Source organism: Delphinus delphis, chromosome 19, assembly GCF_949987515.2.
Source record: "Delphinus delphis chromosome 19, mDelDel1.2, whole genome shotgun sequence".
Classification (NCBI taxonomy): domain Eukaryota; kingdom Metazoa; phylum Chordata; class Mammalia; order Artiodactyla; family Delphinidae; genus Delphinus; species Delphinus delphis.
The window spans coordinates 57,822,165-57,836,031 of record NC_082701.1 but is presented as its reverse complement, the minus strand read 5'-3'; positions in this window follow the sequence as shown (position 1 = coordinate 57,836,031).

Genomic DNA, 13,867 nt, shown 5'->3' with positions numbered 1-13,867 from the left:
TGGCAGAGCCAGGTTCCGGTGGGCGGGTGAGGTGGAGGGGGCGCCCAGGGCCAGTTCTAACGAGGGGCCAACTGCTCTCTGCCCCCCCAGATGGAGGGCATTCAGTGGACCGGCCTGCAGGGCACACTCATCGTCCAGAGGGCAGGTCCTTGTCTCACAAATGGTGACGGAAACCCACGACTCCTTCCATTTCCCTCTGTGGAAGCTCTCTGTCCCCAGGCTACCCTCGGGATCGCTGCCCGGAGCCTTCTGGGAGCAAGGCAGAGCTGTGGGAATTCCCGACCCGTCCACCAGCGCGGGAACTGCTCCCTCTGGGTTGGGGGCTTCCCAGGCCTCCCAGGTGTTGACTTTCAAACAACCGCTTCCAGCCTTTTCCAGCGAACGCCCCACTCTTGTTGCAGTGACTGCAAGTTCAGCCAGTGCCACGTGCAGCGCCTGCGGGCTCTGCCCCCAGTTCAGTTTTCCAGGATTTCAGCCCAGGGGCGCCGGCACGGAGTCTCCGAGCAGAGCAGCCAGCCAACCAGCCCTGCGCATCATCCCGCAGCCGGGTGAGAACTGCGGGGTCGGCGAGCCCGTCTCCACGGCCCACCGCTGTCAGGGGCAGCCGTGCAGACCCCCCACTGGACACGATCAGCAGTTCAGCTCTCGGCAACAGGGCCACGGACCCTGGGACCTCGGGAACCTCTCCCTTCTCAGGTGAGAACTTGTCCCCAAGCCCCTGGCCCAGGGCACAGTGGCCTCCCATCTCCTCCCTCCTGCCAACGTTTGTGTCATTCGTGGTTACTTAGTGGAAACACGAGAAACTAACTTGAGATGGTGTGGAGGGAGGGGGGGAGAGGGGCCAGTGTTGGCACGTGACCTAGAAGCAAGCTGAGCAGCTAGAATGAGAAAACCCGGGCTTTTAAGGGCAAGCCCACGAGATGACTAAGCTCCAAACACCTCCAGCCCCAGAGGGAGATTCTGGAAGACGGGCAGGGCCAACCTGTGACGGCAACAGAGGGGAAAGGGTGGGAAGGTGGGGGGCTGGGGACCACCTGGAGGGGGCCAGGTTGGCTCCCCCAAAGGATGGGATGCTGAACAGATAAAAAATGGTACCCCCTGTATACCCAAAACTTAAGTGTCTTAGATCAGCCACCACTTACATCACGTGGGCTGCTGGGATCAGCTGGGTACTGCACCTGTGTCTGTGTGTCCGCTGTTGCCCCAAAGCTCGCCTGGGTGGAATGGTCCACTGTGGATGCCTGTGGTCAGTGGGCACTCCGCTGGGGCCCCGTCTTCCTTCACGGGACCTCTCTGGGCAGCCTGGCATCTCATGGTGTGGAGCTGGCCCAACGAGGGAACGTTCCAGGAGTGCAAGAGGAAGCCGCGTCCATGTCAACACCCAGCTGGGAAGTTTCACAGGTCACCTCTGACTGTTGGCCATCGCTAACCGCAGGGCTGGCCCATGCTCACAAGAGGAAGCGGCGTCCACCTCCTGACGGGAGGAGCTGGAGACCCTGCAGCTTCTGGGACCTGCCCCCTCCTCTGTCCCATCTCCATCCTCTCCCCTCCTGTCCCCCTCCCCATGCCCCGACCCTGAACGAGGGCAGAGCGGTGAGGGGCTCAGGCCTGCCGAGGACCCTCACAGGGAAGAAGGACCCAAAGCTACCAGGTCCTGGGAATGGTGGGGGTGGTGAGGGGAAGGGGGTGGAGAGTCACTGCAAGCCCCCAACACACACTGGGGTCAGGGAGGCTTGCAACCAAGGAGAGGGAGTCTCCCCTGGAGCTGGTTCCGGTGCCCGGCAGCCTCATTGTGCCACAAGGCACTGGAGCATGCCCCGAAGGGCTCAGTGACTCAGTAAGGAAGCATGTGTGGAACCGGAACAGAAGCCACTGGCCTGGACAAGTTGGGTGGCCTAGCAACCTCGGGGGTGGGGGGCGGACCTCGGGCTCCCCTGTTGCCACAGGCCCACTGCACCAGATGCCAGCACAGAGCCATCCAAGGAGGACGCCGTCTCCGGCCGCAACTCCTGCAGCACCAAGAGGTCGAGTCCCCCTGGGGGTAGGCCTGGCCTGTGGGCCCTGCCTTCAGGTAACTGACAGCCCAGGGACCTGCGAGGCACAGCTGGGGCCGGGCCCCTGCAAACCTTTCCTCACTTGGTTACACTTCACCAGGCCCAAAGGCGTTGCATTTGCCCTTTGGCTGCGCTCAGCCCTGCACCCCCAGGCCAGGGGGCCAATGTTCCTCTCTGACCCCTCCTCCCTGCCCTGTGACTGGCAAACACCCAGCTCTCCACTGGGGAGGGAGGGACTCTGGCCTGGTCCCTCAGCTCCCCATACATCATCAGGGCAAAGGACAGCTGGTCAGGACCAACACCTGCAAAATGCCCAAGGCCACCCCTGAGCCCCCAACCCCCCCAGATCTGGCAACCGCTTCCCTCTCTACCTCCGCCCAACCCCTGTTTCCTCCATCCCTCACCCCTCCCTCCTCCAGCCAGACTTCACTAGGCACCTTCCCCACAGAAACGCCTGGGCTCAGGTCCTGGTGGGACGTCAAGGTGGGCAAGGGTTGGGGATGGCCAAGCCTCAACAGTGACTGGAGGTCCTCATGGGGGACCTGCCAAGTTCAAGGGCTCCCAAAGCCCAAAAGATGGGGGGGTGCATTTCCAGCCGGGGAGAAGTTTACAAGAATGAAAATGAATACTATTCAGTGCTAAAAAGAAACGGGCTATCAAGCCATGAAAAGACATGGAGGGCCTTGCTGACCCTGAAGGGACTAACCCTCCAGGGCCAGCCCATTCCCAGAGATACGAACAACTCTGCCTGCAAACAAGAGCAAACAACTCTGCACCTTTCACAGCAAACCAGCCACCATGTCCCTCAGGGTTCTGGGCCACCATCCAGCTGCCTTAATCACCCCAGAGCAGGTACCAGACACCTCGGCACAGTCGTAGGCCTCAGAGCCGGCCGAGGTTATTCAAACGAGCCAATCTGAAGCCCGTTTGCCCTGCCTCAGCTGTTTACTCCCCAGAAAGTACGGGAAAGGCTCTTGCCCACGTTTCCCCTCCTGACTGACCTTGGTGCTTCCCCTAGTGGCCTGTATGTCATGTCCCCACCTCTTGGGAACTGTGAGTGGTCGTCTCCTGATCTATTGGCCCTGCCATCCCTGAATAATAATAAAACCTACATTTTAAAACAGTCTAGAAAAAGGGGAGGAAAACCTTCGTTACTCAGGCACCCAAAGCCTGTGACAACCAGAGGTCTGGGCAGCCTTCCTGCCCCAGGGGTGCTGCTATGAGGCAGCCTAGGTTGTGTTCTCAGCCCATCCATCCAAAGACACCCTCACGAGGGGAGTGCTGGGCAGGAGGTGGAAGGGGGACCGCAGTGTGTAGCCCTGTGGGAGGTACGCCCTCCAAAAAAAAAAGCATCGTAGGTAGGGGCAGGATCAAGATCGAGGTGATGGAACAAATTAGAAAATGTAGGCTTTGTGTATTGTACTGGTACAGGAAGTCAGATCCATAGTGTATGTGGATCAGTCGGCTCAGCTGTGCTCCCCTGGCTTTCCTCCATGACTACAAAATGGCTGCAGCAGCCCCGAGCATCTCATTCCCTTCCCCTCACCCCCACCTGTGACAACACCCATATTCAAATCTCTGTCTCAGGCCACTTTGGGGAGCAAGATAAGTTTCCCAGAAGTTCCCCAACTAACTTCCTCTAGTATCACACACACCCATGCTTAAGCTCATCTCCAGGGGATGAGAATACCAAATTCGGGGTTAAACCAGCAGTTCTAACCCTTGACTGAATTTTAGAATCACCTGGGGGCTTCCCTGCTGGTCCAGTGGTTAAGACTCTGTGCTTCCAATGCAGAGGTCGCGGGTTCAATCCCTGGTCAGGGAACTAAGATCTCGCATGCTGCGTGGCACAGCCAAAAAAAAAAAAAAAAAAAATCACCTTGGAAGCTTTTTAAAAAAATATCACTACCCAAGTCCCACCACAGATGTTCTAAATTAAGGCCCAGGCAGCAACTTCTTTTCCTTTTTTCTTTAACTTCTTATCGAAGTATAACATTCATACAGAACAGTACACATATAAGTGAACAACTCCACGAGTTTTCATAAATTAAATGCACCTGAGTAGCCAGCAGCCAGCTCAAGAAGCAGATTTTTACTTCACTAGCCTCCTCTAAGGCCCCTGGCGTCGTGTTCAGTCACTATTCCCACCGAGGATAATCACTGTCTTGATTTTTAGCACCAGGGAATTCCAATGCCGGGCATTCGTAGAGCCACCCAGGTAACTTCCCTGAGTGCCGCTTGGGCTGAGAACCACTGGGCTGACACCTCTGCCCACCTTCCCAGCACATTGCTGCCCTAGCCCACCCCCAACTAATTCCCTTGGCAAAGATGAAGGCCTTGGGAGGCGCCAAGCTCACCATTACTTCTTAGATCAATAGATGCAAGTCCCGAGGCCACCTTTCCTAGGCCTGGCCCATGTGGCAGGGGCCTCCTGAGCCACATGGGCTTCTCCCCACTGACCCTAGTTGTCCCTGAGATGACCCTTCCAGAAACTGCTGGGGCTGTCAGGGCTCAGTGACCTGCTACTGCTCGCCCGCCCCCCCACCAGCCAACCCTCATCCCCAATCGGAGGGTTTGGAAAGCACCTGGTGGGCTGGAAGAGCCCAGCGCCCAGGAAGGCTTATGCTGGGGGAGCGCACGGTCAGGGTGCAGCTGCTTACCTGCCGGGGGAGCCCTCAGGGACGCCTCAGCCTTGACAGCCGTGGTCTGTCCGGACCCCGCAGATGCCATCCAGGGAGCCACGGTGAGGGCCTGGGCGCCCAGCCGCAGGGAGCCCTCCCCAGCACGAACCCCGAGCTCAGGCCACTGTAGTCAGCAGGCACGGAGCAGCTAGCCTCAAACGAGGGGCTTTACTGAGGTCAAGGCAGGCCGAGCGCGCGCATCGCCTCGAGGGCCAGCACGGGATCCACGCCGGAGCGCAAACAGGAAGCCGAGCCCGACCTTTAGGCAGCTCACGTGGGAGCAACCGCCTCGATCTAAAATGAGCCTTAATTCAGACCAGCCGTGCGCGCAGCCTGCGCGGATTACCGAGGCCCCGGTGCCCCGAGGGGAAAGCCGTTCAGGCGGCAGGCAAGGTAGCACGAGGTGCACGCGGCCGCACCAGGCCCTGCGGACCCCGCCCACCGTGCCCAGCGGGGTGGGGGGGGGTGGGGGGGGGTCCACATGCCACGTGACCACCTCTCCGCCACAGTTTATTGGCAGCTAAGGCAAGTCTGGGCCAATCAGATTCTCTCCCGGGACTTCGGGGGTGGGCATGGAGCTGGGTCCGAGAGAAGCGGGGGCTGGAGGCGCAGCTCTGCGCAGACTTGGCCAGGCCCCGGCAAGGCTGGAGGGAATCCTGCACCAAACAGGGTGCTGGGGGCCTGGAGCAGTGGAGGCATACATTTGGGAGGAGAAGAGAAGGGCAGCCCCAGTGAGGGGCAGAGATGGGAGACCCTGTGCCCCGCTGGGGAGGGGGCCACCGTTTCATTCATTCATTCATTCGGTTTTTTCAATGTCTTCCATGTCCGGTGCCTTTGTGGCCTGGCTGTCCCTTTTCCTACGAGATGATGCCCCATCGTTCCAGCCTCACGTTTTACTGGAGATGATGTGAGTGGAGGTCGGTTCCTTGCAACCTCCTGACCCCTGCACCTGCCACTCTCTCCCGACCCCAGCCTCCTGTCTTCATAGTGACTGAGCAAACCCCCTGCCTTACTTACTGTCCTTCACGTGGTCTTGCAAGGGAGACAGACCTCCTAGCATGAAGGGTCAAGGATGCTCCCAGACCACGGAGCAAGCCCCTCCCTGACCCATCAGATCCTAGCCAGCCTGGGAGGCAAGAGGACACCCCTCCCCCACTTTGTCACACCAGCACCCCTTCAATGAGGCGGTTTGTTGAACCCAACTGTTTGCTCAGGGGAGAGTTAAGTTAAACAAGGAGGCCTACATAAGCAAATCAGCACATAAGCCTGTAAATGCCTCAACGCCAGGAGGTCAAAGCCTAAGGACAACCAATCACAAACAGCCCACCAAGAGTAGTCAGATTCTTAGAATGGTTGCTAGGGGCTTGAGCAGAAGGTGGAATGGGGAGTTGCTATTTGAGTCAGCGTAGAAATTCAGTTTTGCAAGATGAAAAGAGTTCTAGAGATGGGTAACGGTCATGTCTGCACAACAATATGAATGTATTTAATACCATTAAACTACACCATGCACAAAAATAAATTCAAAATGGATTAAAGACTTTAAGAACTGAAACCACAACCAAAAAAAAAAGACAAAACTTCTTGAAGAAAACGTAGGCAGTAAGCTCTTTGACACTGATCTTAGTAAATTTTTTTTGCATATGTCTCCTCAGGCAAGGGAAACAAAACCAAAAATAAACAAACGGGACTACATCAAACTAAAGAGCTTTTCCACAGTGAAGGGAACTATCAACTACTGAATGGGAGACGATATCTGCAAGCAATCTATCTGATAAGGGGTTAATACCCAGATTATACAAAGAACTCATACCACTCAACATCAAAAACCCAAACAACCTGATTTTTACAGATGGGCAAAGGATCTGAATAGACATTTTTGCAAAGAAGATGTACAGATGGCCAAGAGGCACATGAAAAGATGCTCAACATCACTAATCATCAGGGAAATGAAAATCAAAACCACAATAAGACATCACCTCACACCTGTCAGAATGGCTACTAGCAAAATACAACAAGTACTGGCAAGGATGAAGAGAAAAGGGAACACTCGTGCAGTGTTGGTGGAAATGTAAATTGGTGCAGCCACTATGGAAAACAGTCTGGAGGCTCCTCACAAAATTAAAAACAGAACTATCACATGATCCAACAATTAACATGTGGGTATTTTTCTGAAGAAAACAAGAACACTACTTCAAAAAGATATGTACACCCCTATGTTCACTGCAGCATTATTTACAATAGCCAAGATATGGAAGCAACCTAAATGCCCAGAGATAAAGAAAATGTGTATATATTTATGAAATGGAATACTGCTCAGCCATAAAAAGAATGAAATCTTGCAACAACATGGATGGACCTAGAGGTTATTATGCTAAGTGAAATCCAAAAAACAAAACAAACAAACATAACAAAACAGAAACAGAGTTACAGATAGAAAACAAACAGGTGGTTGTCAGAGGGGGGGGTGGTGAAGGGAGGAAAGAAATAGGTGAGGGAGATTAAGAAGTACACCAGTTGTAAAATCAAAGAGTCACGGGTATTAAGTGTACAGTGTGGAGAATACCGTCAATAACCATGTAATATCTTTGCATAGCGACATAGCGTAACTAGACTTACCGCGGTGTTTGAAATGTATAGAAATATCAAATCACTCTTTTGTGCACAGGAACTAACATAATGTTATAGATTAATTATACTTCAGAAACAAAATAAACTCATAGAAAGAGATCAGATTTGTGGTTAACAGAGGCAATGGGTGGGGGGAGGGAGTGGGAAGGTTGAGGGCAGTCGAACTTCCAGTTATAAGGTAAACAACTTTTAGGGATGTAATGTACAACATGATAAAACGAACACTGCTGTATATTATATATGAAAGTGATTAAGAGAGTAAATCCTAAGAGTTCTCATCACAAGGAAAATATTTTTTCCTATTTCTTTAATTTTGTATCTGTATGAGATGATAGATGTTCACTAAACTTACGGTGATAATCATTTCGTGATGCATGTAAGTCAAATCATTATGCTGTACTCGAACAAACAGTGCTGTATGTCAATTAAATCAATAAAACTGGAAGAAAAATAAAATAGAATTACAAAGGAAAAAAAAAAAACAGCCAACCAGAAAGTGAAGGTAATCCAAGTGTCCACTGAGGGATAAACAAAATGTGATCTATTCATTCAATGGACTATTATTCATCCTTAAAAAGGAAGGAAGTCCTGACAGATGCCACACAACACATCAACAGTATGAACATTGAGGACATCATTCTAAGCGAAACCAGCCAGTCACCAAAAGACACACACTGATGAGGTATCATTTGAGGTCCCTGGAGTCGCCAAATTCATAGAGACAGAAAGTAGAATGGTGGTTGCCAAGGGCTGGGGGAGGGGGAGGGGAGGTTATTGTTTAATGAGTATAGAGTTTCAGTTTTGAAAGATGAAAAGAGTTCTGGGGATTGGTTGCATGACAGTGTGAATATACTTAACACCACTGAGCTATATACACTCTGAAATGTTTAAGATGTTTAATTTTAGATTATATGTATTTTACCGCAATTGAAAAATTATTTTTTAAGATTTATTATTTTTTTTATTATTTTTTTAAATTTATTTTTGGCTGCATCGGGTCTTAGCTGCGGCACGCGGGATCTTCGTCGCGGCCCACGGGCTTCTCTCTCTAGTTGTGGCGCGCGGGCTCCACAGTGCATGAGCTCTGTAGTTTGCGGCACGTGGGCTCTAGTTGAGGCGTGTGAGCTCAGTAGTTGTGGCGCGTGGACTCAGTTGCCCACACTATGTGGGATCTTAGATCCCTGACCAGGGATCTAACCCACGTCCCCTTCATTGTGAGGTGGATTCTCTACCACTGGACCACCAGGGAAGTCCCTACCACAATTCAAAATTTAAAAAACAAATTTTTTTAAACCACACAGAAAGTATTGACAAAAGAAGTAAATGAGCTAACATATATGGAAGTGCCTGGAACATCGTAGGCATTTAATAGACGTTAGAGTCTTTTTTCTTTCTTTCTTCGTTAAACCCTGGTCCTTGATTCCTGAAGTTCTAAGGGTATGCACCAGGTGAGACTAACTTATTAGAGGCCCAGAATTTACCTTTAGGTCAATGAACACTGCACAGATCCTTGAGATGCTTTTCTTAAGTAGGTTAAATAATCTGCATAACAGATTTTGTTGCATAACAAATTTTTTGAAGAAGGAGGAGAAAGAGAAGGAGGAGGAGGAGAAAAGGATTCAAGAGAAAAATGAGCGTGGCTCGCGGCATTTTCATCTGTAGAGTTTTCCTGCAGAATGTGTGTTGAGTTTAGGAGGGTGTGTAGAGGTGTCTCTCGATTATGTGCTAATTGGACCAGCAGCATTAGACACATCATCACATTTGATCTTGTCCCAACCTTTTCAGGTAGATATGCTTATCTCCAATTTACAAATGAGAGAACCAAAGCTCAGGGAAATACAGAGCTTGCCCAAATAAAGTGGCGGGGCCAGAATATGAGGCTGGGTCTGTGTCATCTCAAAGCACACTTTCTTTCTGCTCCATCCGGGATGGCAAGAGTTTTCCTCCAGCCTGCCAGCTCTTCATGGATGTTACCTTGCACTGCTGTGCTGTGAACCTCAGACAGTTCAGTAAACGAGTTCTGCGATCAACTCGCCATGTCTGCCATGGGCGTTGTGTAGAGGAGACACGGTACGTGTGCTCTGCAACTGCCTCTCCAGCCTGTATCACGCTGAGCACAGGTTTGGAGCAGAAAGAGGAAGAAAACCTTTCTCTGTCTGTCTAGCAACTGTTGGCCTGTTCCCTGAAGAACTCGGTGTTGAAATGCTCCTCCTGCCAGGGTATCTAGTCAGGCTTGGTCTCCTCTCCTCTCTCCCTCTGCCTTCCCGAGAGAGAGAGGACGGGTCATTACAGTTTCTACCAGCCCCCGACCCTGTAAACACCTACCAGGCAGACAGGCTTCAGGGAACAGAGAGCTGTCGTCTTTCTCCAACAAAACAGCTACGAGCATGAACATTCATTTCCCGGAAGGTCATACGAGTACTCGTGAGCTCACGTCTGGCTCTGGCTCAAAGGAAAGATGTTCTGTGAATGCGGCGCCCTGGCACCAGGCCCGGGCAGCATTCCCCGGGTGGCAAGGCAGTCGTTGGGAAAGCTTGGCACCTGCAGGGTCTCGTTGTCATGTGAGTGAACAGAAGGTGTGAGTTTTCTCCCCATCTTTCGACCTAAAAGCTTGGGTCAAACCAGAGAGGTGAGAACATCTTCTCACCGACCCCCGTCCTCCCTGCCCACCCAGCCCTCTACCCTCCTGCTTTGCTAAAACGCTGCAGCCAGTCGTCGGAGTTGACAGCAGCCTGGAGTACCTGGCAGGTGGAGGCTGCCCTCCCAGCAGAGAGCTTCAGTCCCAGGCGGGGAACCCGAGGCCGCAGGGCAGCCCCACAGTGAGAGTCGCTGGACCTGCCCCCGAGGGCACGCGGCTTTCCCGAGGTGCTCCCACCCTGGGTAGCCCCCAGAGCCGCCTGTCCTGCCCGGCCTGGCTCTGAGCCTGGGCAGTGGCTTTGCCTGTGGCCGCCTCGCCTGCACGAGCCACCTCTGTTGCCGTTAGGAATTAAGCAGCTTAGGCCACACCTGCTTGGTATTTTCAAAATTTCTTAGAAACAAAATAAATATGCAGCTTATATAACAGTGCTGGCTGGAAAGTCAGTGGTTGCTGGCGTGGGGACAGCACGTCCGGGGAGGCTGGTGCCGAGGGGGCCTTGGTCAGCCCTGGCCGTTGTTGGACCATTTGCTCTAAACTTTCTAAAGCAAAAACTCTCCGCCGAGGAGTGGCCTCCTCCGAGGAGTGACCTCCGAGCCCATTTCAGAGTGAGGCTTGGAGAACCACCGAGGCAGCAGGAGGAGGTCTCAGCAGTGGTGACGAACATGAACCAGGCCCTGGTACAGCTCCGTGTCAAGCACTTCCCCTGCATTATCTCATCACATCCTCACACTAACCCCAGGACGTAAGCATTGAAATTAGAAACACTTGGCGATCAAGAAGCCGTAGGTCAGCTGGCCCTCAGCCTCCATGACCCTTCCTGCTGGCAGCTTTCTGTGTTGCTAGAAACCACCTTTCCCAGACTCTCTTGCAGCCAGGGCTCTCAGTGAGAATTCAGTTCTGTCCTGACATACAAGATTGGCAACTTGGCTTGGTAAGCAAGGGCATGGACGCCTGGTGGTTTCTGCCACGGCCATCATGTGTCCCATCACCACCGTGGCTGGGGACAAGAGCGGCTATGGGGGCAGTGCCACCTCCCAGCCCGTGGCAGTGAGTTCAGAGGTGGGTCTCATTCCCCAGGTGGAGGAGTAACTCTGCAGGAGTGTCCTTCCCCTGCTTCCTGGGAGCCGTTCCTGGAGGCGTTGCCCAGCGCCTGCTCCTCCAGCCCTTCCTGTGTTTTTGTAGAGACCTAATTCCCTTCATCTATCATCTATCTATCTACCATCTGGCCGTGCCACGCCGCTTGTGAGATCTTAGTTCCCCCGACCAGGGATTGAACCCGCGCCCTCGGCAGAGAAAACGCTGAGCCCTAACCACTGGACCGCCAGGGAGTTCCCCCTGATTCCCTTTATTTAATCTCTCTCTGTTGAAAACACCTGCAGTGGAGTCCGTGTCCTGTTCTCAACCTGGCTGACACAGTCCCAGAGCAGATCTGGGGCAAGTCCTGTCTCTCCTGTTGGTTCGGAGCACAGAACACGGGGTCAGCAGTGGCCGGAGGGAGCAGCGGGTGTGCTCGGGGCTTTAGAATCAGGAGGCCCAGCGGGCAGTTGCTGCAGGGCTAGGGAGGGGAGCCCGGGAGGAAGGACTTGCCAGAAAGCATGAGCGGGCGTCTCAGGTAGGAGAACAAGCAGCCCTGCGGGGAAGACGCTGGGACGAGGAGAGAGCAAGAGGAAGAGGAGAGATGGAACCAGCCAGGGGAGGCGAGGAGGGTAGAGTCTGTCCCAGACAAAGCGGTTGATTCCTTCCATCAATAAGATGCTTTCGGGCTTCCCTGGTGGCGCAGTGGTTGAGAGTCCGCCTGCCAATGTAGGGGACACAGGTTCATGCCCCAGTCTGGGAAGATCCCATGTGCCGCGGAGCGGCTGGGCCCGTGAGCCATGGCTGCTGAGCCTGCGTGTCCGGAGCCTGTGCTCTGCAACGGGAGAGGCCACAACAGTGAGAGGCCCGCGTACCGCCCCCCCAAAAAAATAAGATGCTTTCAAAAGTAAATAACTGAAAACACACTTCAAATGTTTTGTGTTAAAAGGACATCTTATCATCACGTGTTAACAAAGACTCCAAAGACAGGGCAGGGTCAAGTTGCTTCCATCTTTCTGAGCCCCCATTCTTAGCAGGTCTACTCGGCCTCGAGGAGGCTGTCCTCATGGTCACAGGTGGCTGCCCTATTCCAGGTGTCACATCCAGACACACCAACTTTTAAGAAGAGGACGCATCCCTTCTGCTGCTTCTGTTTTCATCAGGGAGGAACCTCTCCCAGAGTCCACCCCCAGTAGACCTCCCCTCACACCCTACCGCCCACAACTGGGTGGCGTGCCCATCCTCACCTAGTCACTGGCTGGGAAAGCACACTTCAGTAGTGGCTTCCGCCAGGGGTGCTCAACCCTGGCAGAATATTAGAATCACTTACAGAACTTAAAAAAACATATATATATATATATATATATATATATATATATATATATATATATAAAGTATATATTTATGCCCAGTTTCCACCCCGGAACATAGACTAACTCAGGACCCTTGCTAACGACATGTCAATGTAGGCCCATCAACTGTTAACAAGCCCACCACTCTGGTGCGGGTCGCTGATGGTGGGCGAGGCCGTGCGTGGGTGGGAGCAGGGGGCATATGGGAAATCTCTGTACTTTCTGCTCAATTTCGCTGTGAACCTAAAACTGCTCTAAAAAATAAAGTCTATATAAAACTTGCTTTTAAAGCTCAGGATCCTAGGCATTAGTATCTTTTTAGAAGTTCCTAAAATTATTATAATATTCCAGCATGCCACCAGCGTTGAGGAACGATTGGTTTAGACTATTTGAGATTTCTCTCTGAGCTGGGGACAAAGTGACCTTTCTTAGAGGCGAGTATCTGAACGAAATGGGGATTACTGTTACAGAGGGGGGAGGGGATGGAGTTGGCACAGACCACGAGGCACCTGCTACCCTCACCAAGGTCCACAGTGCGGTCAGTCCAAGCCATCAGGGTGACTCCGGAGACATTCGGGGAAAGGAGGAGAGTCAAAGAAGGGCCATCCTGCGGTTGCCCGAGGGTGATGCTGGCCCACGGGAGTGGGAGATGGTACATTTCCCCGCTGTTCAACCTTGGCCAGAGGCTGCGGGTGGAGTCCGGGCAGTGGGGTGCAGGGAGCAGGGAGGCTGGGATGGGGGGTGGGGACACGAGTCCCTGCGGGTCGGGGTAGCTCTCGGGGGCCGTGGCCTACCTCTCCTCAGTCAGTTCCTCCAATCGGCCTCTCTCACTGCGGGGAGATCCTCCATCACCGGAGCGGCACTGCCCTCCCGCCGGGACTTTTCCCGTCTGTTTATTCCCGTGTTTAGCATCTGTGTCCGTGTTGCTGCCTGATGGCGATGGTCCTCTGCGGTTCCCAGCACCCTTTCAGCTGGCAGGGGTGGGGTACAAGACGGGATGTGAGCGCGGCGACCCGTGGGCAACCCTCTGCCTCCCCCTCCCCTGCTTCAGTGAACCCCCAAGGCCTGCCCTGAGCCGGGGGGCCTCCATTAGCAGAGCCCGGCCAACCTCCTGTCGGGTTACCCACAGCTGTCCTGGGGTCAGCCTGTTGCTGCCGCAGCACCCAGCCTTTCCTAAGTCACCCCAATCGAACATGGCTCCTCGAGAGCACAGACCCTATCACCCTGTCACAGCACCCAGGACAGTCCACTCAAAAAATATTGGCTGAACGAACAAACGAGCGGGGGAAATCTTCCCTTCTGTTCTGTCACGACAACAAAAGAAGGGACTGTGACCACAACAGACGGTTTGCTTGTTTTATGTCTGAGAATCTAAACACCAGAAGCTCCACACAGTGGAAACAAAGGATGCTTTGCTAAGCTTGTGGCGATCCGGCTGAG